Source organism: Nicotiana attenuata, unplaced genomic scaffold, assembly GCF_001879085.1.
Source record: "Nicotiana attenuata strain UT unplaced genomic scaffold, NIATTr2, whole genome shotgun sequence".
Taxonomy (NCBI): Eukaryota; Viridiplantae; Streptophyta; class Magnoliopsida; order Solanales; family Solanaceae; genus Nicotiana; species Nicotiana attenuata.
Genome location: NW_017670882.1, coordinates 197,457 through 217,909, shown reverse-complemented (window position 1 = coordinate 217,909; position 20,453 = coordinate 197,457).

Below are 20,453 nucleotides of genomic sequence, written 5' to 3'. Positions count from 1 at the left end.
CACAATTCAATAAAATTTCCATTTCCCCCGCAATTGGAAAGTGGGGCAGAATTTTGAGGAGGACCCTCAAAATTCCGAAGTGATTTCAGCCAATCGTCGCAAGCAACGGTCAGAGGCGTCAACCCATTAAACTGGGGCAGAATTTTGAGGAGGACCCTCAAAATTTCATAGCAAGAGAGGTTGCAATATCTTGAACCACGTCACAGTCGTCAGTTGATCTAAAAGTTGGTTTTTATATATACTTATGACATATTTTTACAAAATCATGCATGTTTATTATTGAAATCGCCTTGTTTAGCAACGCTACCCCAATGATACACATAATATCACCATATCAAAGCCGAGCAGATCAAACAGAGCCAGCAGGGATACGAACTAACCTTCCCCCCTTTACAAAACTCACGATGTTTCTTTGGACGCAGGTACTCGGATTATGAAAGCATCAGACATACTATACACTCACAAGACAAATGTCGTTCAGGAATACAACTCTCAGAACTATCGCACTTACTCACATTTTCCATCCATACACACCGGTGACGTTCTGTGTGTCACAATGTTCCCAGCAGTCACCATATCGCAATCCACCGTCAGCTAAGAAAGCTCTTTTACCATTTGCTATTTTATCTCTTGCATAAGGCTACCATTCTGCCTTCCGAGACTAAACAATGTCTCCATCTGCATTTATGCATTGCATAAGGCTACCATTCTGCCTTCCGAGACTAAACACTGTCTCCATCTGCATTTCTGCATTGCATAAGGCTACCATTCTGCCTTCCGAGACTAAACACTGTCTCCATCTGCATTTTCTGCATGGCATGGCTGAAAGATCGCCACCTTATCTGCATTTGCATGGCTGAAAGATTGCCGCCTTATCTACATTTGCATGGCTGAAAGATCACCACCATATCTACATCGCATGGCTGAAAGATCGCCACCTACTGCATTGCATGGCTGAAAGATCGCCACCTTATCCACATTTGCATGGCTAAATGATCGCCACCTTATCTACATTTGCATGGCTGAAAGATCGCCACCTTATCTGCATTTGCATGGCTAAAAGATCGCCACGTACTGCATTGCATGAGCTGAAAGATCACCAAATACTGCATCCCATGGGCTGAACGATCGCCAAATCATCCGAAGGCGTCATTGTTCGGAGGCACCATACTCATAGCCCGAGAACGCCATGTCATAGCCTGAGGACCCCTTTTAATCTTCTGCATATCATTATTCAAAGGCATCATGGTTGGGAGGCAACATCCTCATAGCCCGAGAGCATCATTTCATGGCCTGCGAATCCTTTACTATACGCTTCATGGCACAGGACATCATGGTCAAAGGACGTCATTCTAACCGTCCGAAGATAATCCTCATGGTCCGATGGGAAATTGCATCATGTTTAAATTTATGCACAATATATGCTTGTATTGCTTATTTGCAGGTAAGCCGGCGAGCAACGGCCATCTCGGCAGGAGAGATCCCGCTCCAGTTCCCACAGCCATGTCAAACCTTAACCATTCCCCCGTCCTGAATATTACGTCCATTCTCGAAAGTCTCCATCGGCATACTCCGTCGACGGATCTCGAACTACATATGGCCTGATTCCTGTAAGACCAAGGATATGTAGGCAGCTCAGAAGCCAGGGTACGGCCTAATTTCTCAAATCGTTTCACTTGGTCAAAATTGGTCATCATATCTTTAGCCGACAACTCTTTCATCCTTCCCGGGTAAAGAGGGGAAGCTGTTGATACCCAATTTTTCCCTGTATATTTTTATATGCAAAACACTTTCAAAATAGCATATATATGCATATATAAGTATGTCCCAATGTTTTATTAATTTTCTTAAACTTTAATGATTTTTTAAATAATTTATTGCCCTATTTTATTCATAAAAACCCAATAATAATTCCCAAAATTATCATTTTGGTGATCCATTTATTGGATTCTCATATTTATACTAAAATATAGCTAATTTAATTTTTGTGTATTTTTATAAATTTATTTAGTATTTTAAAAACAAAATTGCATGTAATTGCAATATTAGCCCCTGTTAAGATTTAATTGCGTTTATAATTACAAGAATTAAGTTCAGTATTTTTAAATTGATAATTATGTGTTACAAATCATTTTAGTTCTTTCAATTTTTTTTCAAAAACTTATTTACTAGTTTTTATAAATTAAAAGAGAAAAGTGGCTATTGCAATTATAGCCCAAATTGGTGTTTCAATTATAACCCAAAACAGGCCCCCAATTTCCCAACCCAATTCAAATTTCAACCCGACCCTCGACCCAATTTAAACAACCCAACCCGGATCCCCTACCTAACCCTTTCAATCCTGGCCGTTGATCATTTAGATCAACGACCAATATCAACCCTTTCCATTTTTAACCTCAAACGACCCCTTACCCCACCCCATTTCACACCAAATGCCGCCCTTGAATCCCTTTCCCTCTCAACTCTCTCTGCAATCCCTCACAAACCCTAGCCGCCGCCATCAAACTACAACCCTAATACCTCCCAAATCTATGGCTTCCAAGGTCATCAGAGACCTATATCGGCCTCCCATGGCTTCTACGTGTTCGATTCATATGGTCTCAAGGCTAGATCTTGAAAGAGCTTGGTCTAGACCTTGTTCGATTTCAGTTCATGGCTATTCTCCGGTCGTCTCTCACCTTTCTCCGGTCGACCATGGCTATTCGAGTCAGACTTGTGACTCTCCTACTTAGATCGATGGTTTTCAAGGCCTTTCACATCACTTGGGGTTCTTCTGAAACCCTAACCTCTAAGGTTCTTTCGATTTCTCTTAGATCTGTTTCAGATCTATGTTTGCTCTGAACTTTTAAGCGTTTTCTCGAAGTTTCATTTAAAACTCTGCCTTTAAACCCCCTTATCTTTTCCGATTAGGGTTCTTGTTAAGCTATTTCAAAACTTTTCTCTGATTTTTTGACATGTTATGCTGTGTTTCCTCATATCGTCCTTCTACTTGAGTTTGCATGTTAAAGGCCCTAATTTCTTGTGACTGTTTATGTAGACGAATGTTTATTTGCCTGAGTTTGTCCGATTTGTTTGTTTATCCTCTTTTAAAACTCTTCCATTGTGGAAAATCCTATGGTTTTGAGTCTGAGACTGTTCGTTTAAGTCCATGACTCGATTTGAAGTTCTCTATTTCAAAATCTCTTATTCCTTTGTGTGATGATTCTGACTCTGGTTTTCTATCATCTCCAAGTTCGATTATGCTCGAAACCCTAATTTTTAAAAAAAGGGGGGTTTTCCTCACCTGCTACTGTGAGATCTTCGCTTGCTTTTAATTCGTTGTTATCTTCACTACTGATTCAATGTGACATGATCTACTGAACTATCATGCTTCTAGTGTTGCTATCTAGTGAATTTTTGTGCAACTATTGTATGCTATTTCCTTTTGCCAACAGGCTTGGCCTCGCATGTATAATGTTTGTGCACTCTATTTATATGCTGAGTTTCCCACTTTTTCTGACCTTCATACTTGTGACTGATTTCAAACTTTTCCTTTATAAAATTCTGATCTCTCTCCTGTTAGGACTAATTGATATCTTTTCCTATTTTGCCTTACTGAATCATTTCCAAAATTAGTATATTTCTGTACCTAGACTCGATTGCTTACTTAATGTTTTAATACTTCTTCTATGGCAACTGTTAGCCTGCTTATAAATTGATTTCTTTCCTTATTTAGAACATGTCACTACCCGTTAAGCAAAGTGATCCCTTAATTAAAGGGCAATCACTTGAATAATTGATTCCAAATTATGATTGTTTCCATGTTTGTAGCTTATTACCCCTCTCTTACCCGTTTTCAAAAACCTATAAATACCATGTACTTCTTTTCTTTCAAAAGGACACGAACACAAGGCATAAACACTTGAGTTCAAACACATACTCCACTAAACCACTCTCTCTCTTCTCTGCTACTACTATGTTGCTGCCTTACCTAGCCGGCTAAAAGCCAAGGCTACGCTGTGGAGAAACTTGCTTATTTTCTGCATTTGCATTTCTTACTGGTATGTTCTAATTAAGTTTTATGCACCAACAACAACATGCTTATTTATTGTTTCTTGCATTCTTATCTGCCTACTGTTTGTATCTAACCAGTACCATTATTTAGCATGCTGTAGTTTCCCTTCTCCTGTTCTGAACCAATGTATTATGACCTGTGAATCATAAATCCCTACCCCAATGTGTTTAATACTTGTGGTTGGTTTGGGGCATGACATCATTGGAAATTGTTGTGCATGACCCAAACTTGATCCTCCTAGGATCATAACCTCCATGTTTTTCTTATATGTTGTGTGTTCTGATTGATTTACAGGCATGTCAGCACTTCCCATTGCTGTACATGTCAAAGTTAACCCATGCCTAAGTGTAAAGGCTCCTTGCAATAGATTCCCAATCCCCTGCCCCCATTTGTGTGAAGTTATTAACTCCCTGAAATGTTAATGGTTGTCTCCCATCACCCTTTCCCTCTCCTTTATTCCCTCAGTTCTTAAAACTCTATTTCTGCACTTTCACTATCTTCTTAGACTTAAGTTCTGCCCCCCTTATGTGAGCCTTGCCTTGGGACCCATGAGCTCCCTCTGAACTTGGACACATAAGGGCTGGCATTTCCACACTGCACTCATCTCTATTCTGGTTATGCAACTTGGGTGTGAGAAGTGCCCGGGGTCCTATTGAGACCCCTAGGGAACTCTGACACACTCAAGTCTGAGAAAGGCTTTGGATCAATCGCATTTTGAGGTGGTTTATTCCATAACTCAGAGAGGAAGTCAAGAATCAGGCTTCCTCTTGTTGTAACTTTTCTTTGTACTTTTTTGATGTAATTCAGTATTCCTGGTTTGTAATAATTTTTAATGAACATTTGGGGTTGGCTAGTGAAAAAGGGTTGGGTAATTATGCATGCTCAAGGGTAGAAAATATGCCTATAGGACTGCTTTTTCTACATGTTCAATTTGCATTTAGAAAACATGCCTACAGGACTGCTTTTAATTCTGCATATGCACATCACATTTAGAAACCATGTCTATAGGACTTATTGGTTCAGCTTCACATCTAGATAACCTGACTATAGGAATTATCTAAAATTCTTTACGTTTGTCACCGTTTAGATATCATGTTTTTAGGGCCCAATTGGTTATAACCCAGTAGCATGTTAAAATCCGTATAAAGTATAGAAATCATGCTCATAGGAATTTCCAAGTAAAAACCTGCCTGTTTCCAATGTCTACTAGATATTATGCCTATAGGGTTTGACATTATTCATTTAGATACTATGTATACAAAGGTTTATAATCAGCAATTATGTCTATAAGGGTCTAAAATCAGTAATCCTAGATATCGTGTTCATAGGAGTAAAAATCAGCGATAGTGGATACTGTCATCTGCAGAAACTAAAACTAGTCTAATTTAAAATTCGTCCATTCTGAACCTTTTTTTAATAATCTAATTCCCTTATTTTAATGAGGTTTAGCAAGCATGCCTATAGGATTTCAACCTCGTTTTGAGTTATCACGGTTTCACCACCTTCTGAATTAAGTAGATATCATACCTATAGGACCCCGTCTAAACACTTAGGCAAGCCTTAGAGTAATAACTGTAAAATTGAATCCGCTTTTGTTAATTGATACAACCAGCAGGCAGACCTGATTCGGACTTCTTATCTGAGTTATGTAATAAGCAAATTTGCTTCAATAATCATACTCCGTTCGTTTTTAGTATTTTTAATCAGACCTAAAAAGTATATGCAAGTCATGCTAGTTATGTGCTTTTGTTCCTTGTTCCTCCCCAATCACCCCAACTGACAACCAACCACAACCATCAAATTTCCCCTTTTTCCTCTACTCCAATATCTGGCAAGTTTCTACTCTCGATAACGTAGAAGCCGACTTCCGATTAGTCAGATTCTGGGCTTCTATGGATATCTGTGACGACCCGGTCGGTCGTCTCATGAGTTTCCGCTTTGTTTCCCCCATTTTTGCTTCTTTATGCTTTGTTATCCGTGTTTTGTGGTATCGGGTTGGTCGGATCGATTGCGGAATGGTATTAGTAAGGTTTGAGACACTTAGTCTCTTTTAAGAAGGTTTAAGTTAGAAAAGTCAACAGGATACTGACTTATGTGTTTGAGGGCTCGGATTTGAGTTCCGATGGTTCGGTTAGCTTCGGCAGGTAATTTATGACTTAGGAGCGTGATCGGAATGGGTTTTGGAGGTTCGGAGTAGAATTAGGCTTGAATTGGCGAAGTTGATATTTTGGTGATTTTTGGTTGATAGGCGAGATTTGGATATAGGGGTCAGAATAGAATTCCGAGAGTTCGATTCGTTGTGTCATTTGGGTTGTGGGCGTAAAATTTCAGGTCATTCAGACATGGTTTGGTTGGGTTTTTTATCAAAAGCGTATTTCGGAAGATTTTAGAAACTTAGGCTTGAATCCGATGTGTTTTGGGTGATTTGATGTTTTTTGAGGTGTTTTGATAATTGGAACAAGTTTGAATAAGGTTTTAGGATGTGTTGGTGCCTTTGGTTGACGTCCCGGCGGCCTCGGGTGAGTTTCGGGTAGTCAATCAGATCATTTGGGAGCTAAGAAAATTGCAGATTTTGAGTTCCAGCAGTTGCAGACATTTTGGTCTTCGCGTTCGCGAGAGGACCCTCGCATTCGCGAAGATTCTGCTGAGGGAGGTGGAAGTTTAGCCTTCGCGTTCGCAAGGCAGGTGACACGTTCACAAAGGGCTGCGAGGCTGTGCAATGCGTTCGCGAGAAGGTCTTCGCGATCGCGTAGAGGAATTTGGGTCAGATGGGTTCAAGGTCAACTGTTCATCGCGTTCGCGGAAGAGTGAGCACGTTCGCGAAGGGTAAGGTTGAGGAAGCATCGCGTTTGCGATGTTCATGTCGCGTTCGCGAACGCGAGGGTTTGACCGCGTTCGCGAAGAAGGAAAATAAGGCCCGGGCAGAATGTTTTTAACTCGTCTTGTCCGCGATTTTAGGGCTTATTTCACCCATAGCTGCTCGTTTTTGGAGATTTTTGAAGGAGATTGAAGAGGGATTCAAGGGGAATCGTTTGGAGGTAAGATTTTTGGACTAAAAACTCGATTATTATGTGAATTCCACCTAGAAAATCATGAAAGTTAAGCCTAAAATTGAAGAACTAGGGCTTGAGAAATTGGACTTTTGATTTGGGATTTGAAGGACCATTTGGGGTCGGATTTGAGAACTTTTGATATGTACGAACTCGTGGGGAGATAAGGAATCTATTGATTTGAAAATTTCTTATTTTCGAGAAGTGGGCCCGGGGGTCGGGTTTTGGTAATTTCGAGATTTGTGCCCTTTATTGGTTGTTTTTCCTTGGGCTTTGTTCCCTTAGCATATTTTGACGTCCTCGTTCTGATTTTGGATAGATTCGACGCGCGTGGAGACCAATTCGAGGGGCAAAGGCATCGCGAGCTAGAGATTTAGCCGGTTCGAGGTGAGTAATGATTGTAAATGATGTTCTGAGGGTTTGAAACCCCAGATTGCACATCGTAGTGCTATGTTGAGGTGAGACACACGCTTGATGACGAGCGTGGGGTCTTGTACTATTGGAGATTGTGACTTGGTCCATTCCGGTTGATGATTTTACCGTGTATTTGACTAAAACTTACTTGCTATCATCATTATTTGGGCTGAATGCCATATTTGGGCTTCGTGCCAACTATTTGAACCCTTCGGGAATTTTTATGACTATTTCCTCACTGTTTTGACTTATTACTTGAACTCAGCCATGTTAATTTCCACTGTTTTACTACTCAGCCATGTTTACTCAGTTTAAAGACTTAAATGATATTTTAAATGATGTTTGAGCTGAGAAACACTATTTTACTATTGCCCGAGGGGCTTGTGAGTATTTTTGACTGAGTAAGGCCGAGGGCCTATATTGTGAGGAAACACTGATACTGATTTGAGGCCGAGGGCCTGAGATATATACGCCACGAGGTGGCTTGATTGATATGAGGCCAAGGGCCTAGATTTGATGCCACGAGATGGCTTGTTATTAGTTGGGCCGTAAGGGGCCCCTCCAGGAGTCTGTACACCCCCAGTGAGTGCGGGTACCCATTGTGATGTGAGATTGAGCCCGAGGGGCTGGTACTGTTCTGAGATATTGCCCGAGGGGTGGAGTTGTTGATACTGTGCCCGAGGGGCGAACTTCTACTTGTTGACTTTGCCTTAATTGCCTATCTATTACTTGCTTACTTGTTGAAAGAAGCTCTACTTGACTTTTCATTGGTTTACTGCTTTTAAATGATTTTAGTGATTCATTATAGAATGCTGTGTGCCTTACATGTTTTCTTACTTTCATTCGTTATTTACATTTGTTACTCACTGAGTTGGAGTACTCACTTTACTCCCCGCACCCTGTGTGCAGATTCAGGCGTAGCTGGTACCGCCCCCGAGTGCTGATCCCTCCAGTTTCAGGCGAGCGTTCGGAGACTACAAGGTAGTTGTTGTCGTCCGCAGCCCCGTGTCTCTACTCTTTTATCATTTCTGTTTCCCTTCAGACATTTGTACTAGTTTATGGATTTAGCAGACTTGTATTATGGCCTATAAATGCTCGTGACTTGTGACACCCCGGTTAGGGCTGTGTCGGGTGTATTTCTGCATTTCATCGATATTTTCTACTATTTAGTATATTTAAATCATGTATAGACTGCTTTTATGTTAATTAACTGCTTTAAAAAGTGAATTGTATTTAACGGCTGGCGTTGTCTTCACGAGAGGCGCCATCACGATCGGGTTCGGGCATAGGGTCGTGACAAGTTGGTATCAGAGCCTAGGTTACATAGGTCTCACGAGTCATGAGCAGGTTTAGTAGAGTCTCGTGGATCGGTATGGAGACGTCTGTATTTATCCTCGAGAGGCTGTAGAACCTTTAGGAAAAACTTCATATTCTTGAAATTCTTGTCGTGTGAACTTGTTGATCCGAGTACCAAACTTCTGTTATTCTATTCTCTCATAGATGGTAGGGACACACACTACCAGATAGGGTGGACAACCACCAGTGCCACCAGCTGAGGCCGCCAGAGGCCATGGACGCAGTCATGGTCGTGGTAGAGGCAAAGCAGCGAGGGCAGCACCTGCAGATCCACCAGCTGCCCCAACTCAGGATCAGGCTCCAGCTATGGATGCTCCAACAGCACCAATTCAGGCACCAGCTATGCCCATCGTGATTCCGGGTCTTCAGAAGGCCTTGGCACAGATCTTATCAGTTTGCACTGGCCTGGCTTAGGCGGTTTCAGCCACTACAGCCGCAGCTAATTCACAGGCCGGGGGAGGCAATCAGACTCCCGCCGCTCGCACACCTGAGCAGGTCGTGCAGGGACTTCAGACGCCGGGGGCACATCCAGCCCAGCCGGTTGCAGCTGCTCAAGACTATGTGGTTCCTGTCATGCCGGAGGATAAGCAGCGTAGGTTGGAGAGATTTGGTAGATTACAGCCTCCGACCTTTAGTGGCGTAGAGGACGAGGATGCCCAGGGCTTATTGGATAAGTGTCAGAGGATGCTTCGTACTGCCGGTATTCTGGAGACCAGCGGGATCGCTTTTACCACCTATCAGTTTTCAGGAGCTACTTTCACTTGGTGGGAGGATGTTGAGAGGCGTAGGCCTGTTGGTGCAGCAGCCCTTTCCTGAAAGCAGTTCTCCGTTCTCTTCCTGGAGAAGTATGTGCCGCAGTCTTGTAAAGAGGAGCTACGTAGACAGTTTGAGCGGCTGCGTCAGGGGGAGATGACCGTGTCGCAGTATGAGTTGAGGTTTACTGAGTTGGCTTGTCATGCCATCTGGTTGGTTCTGACAGATCGAGAGAGGATCATGAGATTTGTTGATGGTCTTACTTATCAGCTCCGTATTCTTATGACCAGGGAGAGGGTATCTGGTGCTACATTCAAGGAGGTGGTTGATATCGCCCGTGAGATTGAGTCAGTTCGCCGTCAGGAGCGATAGGAGAGGGAGACCAAGAGGCCTCGAGGATCTGGCAGCTATATTGGTGCTCCTTCGAGGGGCCAATTTCAGCACAGCAGAGGCCGTTCATTCAGGCCTATTCAGTCAGCTCGCCCAGGTTATCGTGGGGCATCTTCGGGTCATGGTTATCATGGATCTCAGCAGGGCTAGTCATCACTCAGTGCCCTTCCAGCTCAGAGTTCATCCCGTGCTCTATCAGCTCAGGGTTCTTCTATGCCGAGTGCATCTGCTAGTCACTCCGGTGCGAGGGGTTCCCTTCAGCCCCCTTCTCCAGCACCCGAGAGTTGTTATGAGTGTGGTGAGATGGGCCACATGTGGAGGCAGTGTCCTCATCGTGTTACTAGTTCGTCCCAACAGAGGGGTCAGTCATCGGCTTCAGCGCCAGTCTCTTCACCACCACCCGCTCAGCCAGCTAGGGGTGGAGGTCACTCAGCCTGCCCCAGAGGGGAAGGTCGACTAGGCGGCGGTCAGGCTCGTTTCTATGCCATCCCAGGCAGACCAGATGCTATTGCTTCAGATGCTGTCATTACAGGTATTGTTTCAGTATGCCACAGAGATGCCTCTGTATTATTTGATCCCGGTTCCACCTTTTCTTATGTTTCCTCGTATTTTGCTCATTATTTGGGTATGCTCCATGAGTTTCTTGCTTTACCTGTTCATGTAACTACCCCGGTAGGCGATACCGTTGTTGTAGACCGTATGTACCGGTCATGTGTGGTGACTATTGGGGGTCTGGAGACCCGAGTGGATCTGTTATTACTAAGTATGGTGGATTTCGATGTCATTTTGGGCATGGATTGGTTATCTCCATGTCGTGCTATTCTGGACTGTCATGCTAAGACAGTCACTTTGGCTATGCCGGGTGTGCCACGGATCGAGTGGCGAGATATGACTGATTATGTTCCTAGTAGAATGATCTCTTTCTTGAAGGCCCAGCGTATGGTTGGGAAGGGTTGTCTTTCATATCTAGCGTTTGTGAGGGATGTCGGATCTGAGACTCCCAGTATTGATTCTGTCCCAGTTGTGAGGGATTTTCCCGATGTGTTTCCTGATAATGTCTAAATCCACTACTAAAAAGTAATAGACACGGTCGCATGCAATATAATTTAACCAACTATGAGTCGGGGTCGAATCCCACAGAGAACAATGTGTAGGCGATTAGGAATGTAAGAAAATTATCGCTTATCGCGCAGTGCCAAACAATAAGAATTTGGTTTTGAAAATGTTTATATCTAAATGCGAAAATGTAAACTAACCTAGAAAGCAAGTAAAATGATCAATGGCTACAAGTATGGTTGCATCGGGAATTACACTCAAGTAACGATCCAATGTATTTCACGATTTTACAAATATGAGTGAGTTTATGTTAATTAGCCACGGGTAATAATTCTTAATTAGCTTCTTCCGAAGACTAACAAGACTTCCTAATTGAATTATCCCTAAAACAATTAGAAGATTAAGCATACCCGGAATGGCTACAAGTAGTTCAATCCTATCCCTAGGTAGAATCTATAAAATGAGGGTTTTTCCCAACCCCAAATTATCTTTTCCAAAATTAATTCGGAGTTAATGGGCGAGTCCTAGGGTTAGCTAATCCCTTTGGAAACATTAAAGAACAAGAATATTTAAAATAACAATAACTCACTTCATAAATAAATAAAAATCATTCAATACATAAGCACAACAAGGTATTTAATCCACACTTTAAACATGAATATTTCCATAAACAAGATTTAAGTGTTGAATAAAATACTACACACTTAGATATAGAATACAAAGCAAGGAAATGAAGAAAGCAACATAAATGGGTAAGAAATTCTCAACCAAAAGCTCCAATCTCCAAGACCAAAGTGTGTGTGTGCAAAGCCCTAGCTTCCAAAACTTGTTCTCTCTAGCCCTAAGAACTGAAAATAAGCCAAAGATATGCCAAAAGATATTTTACATCGGGTATTAAATGGTTTGGGGACCAAAAGTGTGAAATTCCAGAATTGCCCATGCCTGAAGCACGATCTTCGCAATTGCGAACAAAATTTCGCAATTTCCAAACTTGCCCAGACTGCCCAGGTTCGCATTTGCGAAGGTTGACTATCCAGGTTGACTTCGCATTTGCGAAGTGGTCTTCGCATTTGCGAATACCGCCTATTCTTGCTGTGTTCGCATTTGCGAACTCTTCTTCGCATTTGCGAAGACTGACCTTTATGGCTGACTTCGCTTTTCCCAAGCTCTGGTCGCATTTGCGACCCCTGAGGGCACTGCCCAGATTTTTCTCTCTTTTTGGCTTTTTTTGACTTGTTTTCACTTGGTTTCTTCACCATTACTTCTAAATCACAATCACCCTGTAAAATAGAAGTAAATGACAGTAAATACATGATTTTATCACTCAAACATAACAAAAGTATAGGTCTAAAGGCAAGATAAGTTGGTAAAATACCAACTTATCACATCCTGCAGATCTGCCGGGCATGCCACCGGACAGGGATATTGATTTTAGTATTGACCTGGTATCGGGAACTAAGCCCATTTATATTTCGCCGTGTTGTATGGCACCAACGGAGTTGAAGGAATTTAAGGAGCAGCTTCGGGAACTCCTGGATAAGGGATTCATTCGGCCTAGTGTATCACCTTGGGGTGTGCCGATTCTGTTTGTGAAGAAGAAGGATGGCACAATGAGAATGTGCATTGATTATAGGCAATTGAATAAGGTAACAATTAAGAACAAGTATCATTTGCCTCGCAGAAGTGGTGGTTCTGTGTTCGCTTCCGGTGTTCTGTGTCATAGGAATGTGCCGCTAAAACTTAAGGGTAAGTTTTATACAGTGGTGGTTCGACCGGCTATGCTGTATGGGGCTGAGTGTTGGCCAGTCAAGAACTCCCACGTGCAGAAGATGAGAGCAGCAGAGATGAGGATGTTGAGATGGATGTGTGGGTGTACCAGGAGAGATAGGATTAGGAATGAAGATATCCGGGACAGAGTGGTAGTAGCCTCCGTGGAGGACAATATGCGGGAGTCGAGGCTGAGATGGTTCGGACATGTTAAGAGAAGAAGCATTGATGCTCCAATTAGGAGGTGTGAGAGGTTGGCCATGGAGAGTTTGAGAAGAGGCCGAGGTAGGCCTAAGAAGTATTGGCGAGAGGTGATTAGGCAGGACATGGCGCTGCTTCAGCTCACTGAGGACATGACCCTTGATAGGAGAGTGTGGAGGTCGAGGATTAAGGTAGAAGGTTAGTAGGTAGTTTATAGTTGTTCACCGATAGTCTTAGTAGTATGCATGTCCCTTCATATTCTTAGATTTTATTATGTTATGTGGTTTTGTTCGCCTCAGGTATTGAATTCCTTGTTGCTATTATTTTGTACCACTTATCCTTTATCTCTCCCTTTTTCTTTTATCTTCCATCTTTCTTCCTCCCTTGCTTTCCTCTTCTTCTTTTTTCCCTTCCTGAGCCGAGGGTCTATTGGAAACAGCCTCTCTACCTGCATTAGGTAGGGGTAAGGTCTGCGTACAGGCTACCCTCCCCAGACCCCACTTGTTGGGATCAAACTGGGTTTGTTGTTGTTATCCTTTGCCTCGCATTGATAATTTATTCGATCAGCTTTAGGGAGCGAGGGTGTTCTCCAAGATTGATCTCCATTCTGGTTATCACCAGTTTAATATTAGGGATTCAGATATTCTTAAGACGGCTTTCAGGACACGATATGGTCATTATGAGTTCTTGGTGATGTCTTTTGGGCTGACCAATTCCCCAGCAGCGTTCATGCATTTGCTGAACAGCATGTTTCGACCTTATCTCGATTCATTTGTCATAGTCTTCATTGATGATATTCTGGTGTATTCGCGTAGTCAGGAGGAGCACGCAGAGCATTTGAGAGTTGTGTTGCAGAGATTGAGGGAGGAGAAGCTTTATGCAAAATTCTCTAAGTGTGAGTTTTGGCTCAGCTCAGTGGCTTTCTTGGGGCACGTGGTGTCCAACGAGGTTATTCAGGTTGATCCGAAGAAGATAGAGGCGGTTAAGAGTTGGCCCAGACCGTCCTTAGCCACAGAGATTTGCAGCTTTCTTGGTTTGGCAGGCTATTATCGCCAGTTTGTTCAGGGATTATCATCTATCGCATCGCCCTTGACCAAGTTGACTCAGAAGGGTGCTTCATTTGTATGGTCATACGAGTGTGAGGAGAGCTTTCAGAAGCTCAAGATAGCTTTGACCACAGCTCCAGTGTTGGTTTTTCCATCAGCTTTAGGTTCATATACCGTGTATTGTGATGCTTTGAGAGTTGGGATTAGTTGTGTGTTGATGCAGGAGGGTAGAGTTATTGCTTATGCTTCTCGTCAGTTGAAGCCCCATGGGAAAAACTACCTCGCTCATGATTTGGAGGTTGCTGCCATAGTTCACGCATTGAAGATTTGGAGGCATTACTTGTATGGCATTTCTTGTGAGGTGTTCACTGATCATCGCAGTCTTCAGCATTTGTTCAAGTAAAAGGATCTTAATTTGAGGCAGCGAAGATGGTTGGAGTTGCTTAAGGATTGTGATATCACTGTATTGTACCATCCGGGAAAGGGCAATGTGGTGGCTGATGCTTTGAGCCGAAAGGCAGTGAGTATGGGGAGTTTGGCATATATTCCAGTTGGGGAGAGACCTCTCGCAGTTGATGTTCAGGCCTTGTCCAATCGGTTTGTGATGTTAGATATTTCGGAGCCCAGTCAGGTTTTGGCTTGTGTGGTTTCTCGGTCTTCCTTATATGATCGCATCAGAGAGCGCCAGTATGATGATCCGCATTTGCTTGTCCTTAGGGACAGAGTTCAGCATGATGATGCCAAATACGTGACCATTGGTGATGATGGGGTGTTGAGGATGCAAGGACGGATTTGTGTGCCCAATGTGGATGGGCTTCGGGAGTTGATTCTGGAGGAGGCCCATAGCTCGCGGTATTCCATTCATTCGGGTTCCGCGAAGATGTATCAGAATTTGAGGTAGCATTATTGGTGGAGAAGAATGAAGAAAGATATTGTGGGATTTGTAGCTCGGTGTCTCAATTGTCAGCAGGTGAAATATGAGCATCAAAGACCGGGTGGCTTTCTTCAGCAGATGGATATTCCTGAGTGGAAGTGGGAGAGGATCATTATGGACTTTGTTGTTGGACTTCCACGGACCTTGAAGAAGTTCGATGCTATTTGGGTGATTGTGGATCGGCCGACCAACTCCACACACTTCATTCCTATGTGTACTACCTATTCTTGAGAGCGGTTGGCAGGGATTTATATCCGAGAGATTGTTCGTTTGCATGGTGTTCCAGTTTCCATCATTTCGGATAGAGGTACTCAGTTTACTTTGCAGTTTTGGAGGGTCGTGCAGAGAGAGTTGGGTACTCAGGTTGAGTTGAGCACAACTTTTCATCCTCGGACGGACGGGCAGTCCGAGCCTACTATTAAGATACTGGAGGACATGTTGCGTGCTTGTGTCATTGATTTCGGAGGGTCATGGGATGAGTTTCTACCGCTTGCAGAGTTTGCTTATATCAACAGCTACCAGTCGAGTATTCAGATGGCTCTATATGAGGCTTTGTATGGGAGGCAGTGTTGATCTCCAGTTGGTTGGTTCGAGCCCGGTGAGGCTAGGCTATTAGGGACTGATTTGGTGCATGATGCTTTGGAGAAGGTGAAGGTGATTTAGGAGAGGCTTCGTATAGCGCAGTCGAGGCAAAAGAGTTATGCTGATAGGAAGGTTCGAGATGTGTCCTACATGGTTGGCGAGAAGGTTCTGTTGAAGGTTCATCCATGAAGGGTGTTATGAGATTTGGGAATAAAGGGAAATTGAGTCCTCGGTTCATTGGGCCTTCTAAGGTGCTTCGGATGATTGGGGAGGTGGCTTATGAGCTTGCTTATCCACCCAGCTTGTCGAGTGTGCATCCAGTATTTCATGTTTGTATGCTCCAGAAGTATATTGGGGATCCGTCCCATGTTCTGGATTTCAGCACGATTCAGTTGGATGATGATTTGACCTATGATGTGGAGCCAGTAGCTATTCTGGGTCGTCAGGTTCGGAAGTTGAGGTCAAAAGATATAGCTTCAGTGAAAGTGCATTGGAGAGGTCGGCCCGTGGAGGAGGCTACCTGGGAGACCGAGCGGGAGATGCGGAGCAGATATCCTCACCTATTCGAGGCTTTAGGTATGTTTCTTGACTCGTTCGAGGACAAACGTTTGGTTAAGTTGGGGAGGATGTGACGACCCGGCCAGTCGTCTCATGAGTTACCTCTGCATTTCCCCATTTCTGCTTCTTTATGCTTCGTTAACCATGTTTTGTGGTATCGGGTTGGTCAGATCGAGTGCGGAATGATTTTAGTAAGGTTTGAGACACTTAGTCTCTTTTAAGAAGGTATAAGTTGGAAAAGTCAACCGGATATTGACTTATGTGTTAGAGGGCTCGGATATGAGTTTCGATGGTTCGGTTAGCTTTAGGAGGTGATTTGTGACTTAGGAGCGTGATCGGAATGGGTTTTGGAGGTTCGGAGTAGAATTAGGCTTGAATTGGCGAAGTTGATATTTTGGCAATTTCTGTTTGATAGGAGAGATTTGGATATAGGGGTCGGAATGGAATTCCGAGAGTTGCAGTAGCTTCGTTGTGTCATTTGGGATGTGTGTGCAAAATTTCAGGTCATTCGGACGTGGTTTGGTTGGGTTTTTGATCAAAAGCGTATTTCGGAAGATTTTAGAAACTAGGCTTGAATCCGATGTGTTTTGGGTGATTTGATGTTGTTTGAGGTGTTTTGATGATTGGAACAAGTTTGAATAAGGTTTTAGGATGTGTTGGTGCCTTTGGTTGAGGTCCCGGGGGCCTCGGGTGAGTTTCGGGTTGTCAATCGGATCATTTAGGAGTTAAGAAAATTGCAGATTTTGAGTTCCAGCTGTTGCAGACATTTTGGTCTTCGCGTTCGCGAGGCAGGTGACGCGTTCGCAAAGGGCTGCGAGCCTGTGCATCGCGTTCGCGAGAAGGTCTTCGCGATCGCGTAGAGGAATTTGGGTCAGATGGGTTAAAGGTCAATTATTGTTCATCGCGTTCGCGGAAGAGTGAGCGCGTTCGTGAAGGGTAAGGTCGAGGAAGCATCGTGATGTTCTAAACGTTAATACCACGCAAGAGGGGGGGGGGTGATTTGTGTGGTACCCAATTTTCGATCTAGAAGAACCTGGTTCTTCTAGGTGTACTTATTACTACTGTTTGCGGAATTAAAAGTACATAAAATAAAGAACACAGAGATCTTTACGTGGAAAACACCTGGCTCAAAAGGTGAAAGAACCACGACCTACTACTCAGTAGGATTTTCCAAAACTTCCACTAAAATCACTGAGCCAAAACAACATTTACAAAATTCTTCTAAACCTAAGGATTAAACTCTAATCCCGTTGTGGCACACAGCCTCAGCTGTTGTGACAACATCAAGTTAACTCTAACTTGAATACTCAAAGTACCTAATACAAATGCTTCTATGAAAGCTGAAAGGTACATGTTTAAATCACCTACTACAATTGAACTAGAATAAAAGAAAGACACAATGGAATTGGTTCTTCTATCTTGTCCAAGTAGCTTCAGGAATGCACACTTGAATCTCACATAAATTGCTTGCAAAATTGCCTCGCTCTTTTGCTCTCAATTTAGTTTAACTTCTGCGTTTGTGTAACACCTGTAAAAGAGAACAATCACTGTTATTTAATGAGTTTGTAATTTGAGTTTGATTAAGACTCAATTGCTGATCTTCCATCGAAGTTGAGTCTTTGAACAACACAAACTCCAACCTATCCTTTATCCGGATTGTGTTCTCTTCTCATAAGGAGACTTTCACTCCTTATCCAATATGCAACCTTTTCGATTAGTTCAGGAGATATTGTTGCTTGATCACTGAGACTTATCTCCTTCACGTGCATCTCACATGTATAGGTTGATAAATACTGTGCCTCACATGATGGACCTGGTCCATGACTGAGTTCATTTGTCATTCTTCAAAACTTCACCTGAACTTGGGCCAACAACAACCACAAGGAGGAACATAACAGGGACCCGATGACCTGGTCCCTTAGTGTTCTCCGACAGAAGTACAAGTCAACTGTACAGCTAGAACGTAACAACAGAAAGTGGTTGTCTCGCAACTGTTACAAAGAGAGGAACACAACAGGGACTTGGTCCCTTAGTGTTCTCTGACAGAAGTACAAGTCAACTAAACAGCTGGAATGCAACTGCACAAAAGTGACTGTGCAGCAGACAGTGCAGCAGTCACTTCTCATTGGGAAGAAGCGTGTACCAAGAGTTGACATCACCATCCATTGTGATATCTTTTGTAGTATAACAACATGGTGCAAGGCACAAAAGGCACTCATGCATTCAGTGATATTATCTCAAGCATTAAAGTGTTCATCCGGCATTGAAGTCACTGGTATCAAGAACAAGAAGACAACTCCACTAAAGGATCTGTTCCACAAAGAGTCTATGTGTATCCGTAGTTGAGTTGTAATCTTGTTATTTGTTCTTCATTGTATCTCCTATCTTGCTTTCTTAGAAGCTTTGTCTTAGGAAAACCAAAAATCCGTAAACTTCCAAGTTTATGTTGTGACTAGGTTTAGTCATAAGTCTAAAGTCTTTGTAACTAGAAGAGTCGCAAAGTGGCTTGTGGTGAAAGCATCACAAGTTAGTCAAAGTCTTTGTAATAGAGTTATTACAAAGTGGCTTGTAATAGTAAGATTGCAAGTTAGTGAAGTTAAAAGCCTACAAGTGTAGGTTGTGGTTTTTTGATCCCCTTGTGTGGGATTTTTCCACGTAAAAAATCCCTTGTCTTCTTTACTTACAATTTTATTAGCATTCTCAGCATAACCTCGTAGAGGATCAGGTACTCTACTGTTTGGTGGACTCATACAAACTAACAATTGGTATCAGAGCGGGTTCTTCTAAAAGGTTAACACCTAGAAAGGATCTCAATGGCTGCTCCACCCAACCTTGAGGAAGGACAAACAATCTACAGACCTCCTAGATTCAATGGTCAATACTATGGCTGGTGGAAGACTCGCATGCATGATTTTATCATGGCCCAAGATTCAGAATTGTAGGACATCATCTGTGATGGTCCACATGTTCCTATGAAGAAGCTTGAAGAAACTAGACCAATGGTGCCAAAAGACAGAAAGGAGTACAGTGACATTGACAAAAAAGCCGTGGAAAAGAACTATCGCGCCAAGAAAATCTTGGTCTGTGGTATAGGACCCGATGAGCACAACAGAGTCTCAGCTTGTGATACTGCCAAAGAATATGGGAAGCACTACAAACAGCACACGAAGGAACTACTCAAGTTAAACGGTCCAAGATTGACATGCTCACCACAGAGTATGAGCTCTTCAGGATGAAGGATGATGAGTCTATACAGGATATGCACACCAGATTCACATCCATCGTAAATGAGCTTCATTCACTTGGAGATGTTATTCCCAGAAACAAGCTTGTAAGAAAATCCTCAGTGTTCTACTTGGCTCTTGGGAAATAAGGTAAATGCCATCACTGAAGCTAAAGATCTATAAACTATAACCGTGGATGAGTTGATTGGCAATCTGAAGACATACGAGATGAAAAGAAAGAAAGACAGTGAAAGAAGAGAGCCAAAGAAGGAAAAGAACCTGGTACTCAAGGCTGAAAGCAGTGACTCGAGTGAAGAAGATAGTGATATGTCCTATCTTACTAAAAGATTTCAAAAGATGGTTCGGAGGAATGGTGGTATACCAAAGAGGGGCAGTTCAAGTAAAGCAAGGAGCAATGATCTTTGTCACAGGTGTGGAAAGCCAGGGCATTTCATCAAAGACTGTCCACTTGAAACAAGAGCAACACAGACAAAACCCAGACAAAGCAGGAAAAAGGAACCTGGTTCCAGACAAACGATTCAGTCGAAAAAGTGCAGCTGACAATATTGTAAAGTAGGCTCTTGCTGCTTGGGGAGACTCCTCCAGTGAATCAGAAAAGGAACCAGATGCAGAGAACAGTTCCATGATGGCAGTGGAAACTGAAGCAACGAAGTATGATTCACTGTTCGCGCTGATGGCTCAGTCTGATGATGATGAAGAAGATGAAGATGATGAGGTAAATTTTAGGGATGTTCAGAGAAATCTGAAATCCTATTCTTCTAAGAAGTTAAGGTCATTAGCAAATGTTCTGATTGATGCTTATTATAGCCTTGACAATGATAAGGAAATCCTGACCATAGAACTAGGAGAAGCCGAAAAATCTAGAGATGATCTGGTGGTCTGTGTAGTGGACCTAAATGAGACCATAGCTAATCTTGAAAAAGAAAAGGAAGCCTTGAATGAAAAAATAACTAGTGTGGAAGATGAGAGAGATGACCTGATGGTAGTAGTTGTCGACTTAAAGGAAACAATAGAAGGTCTTAGCAATGAGAAACACACCCTAGAAGA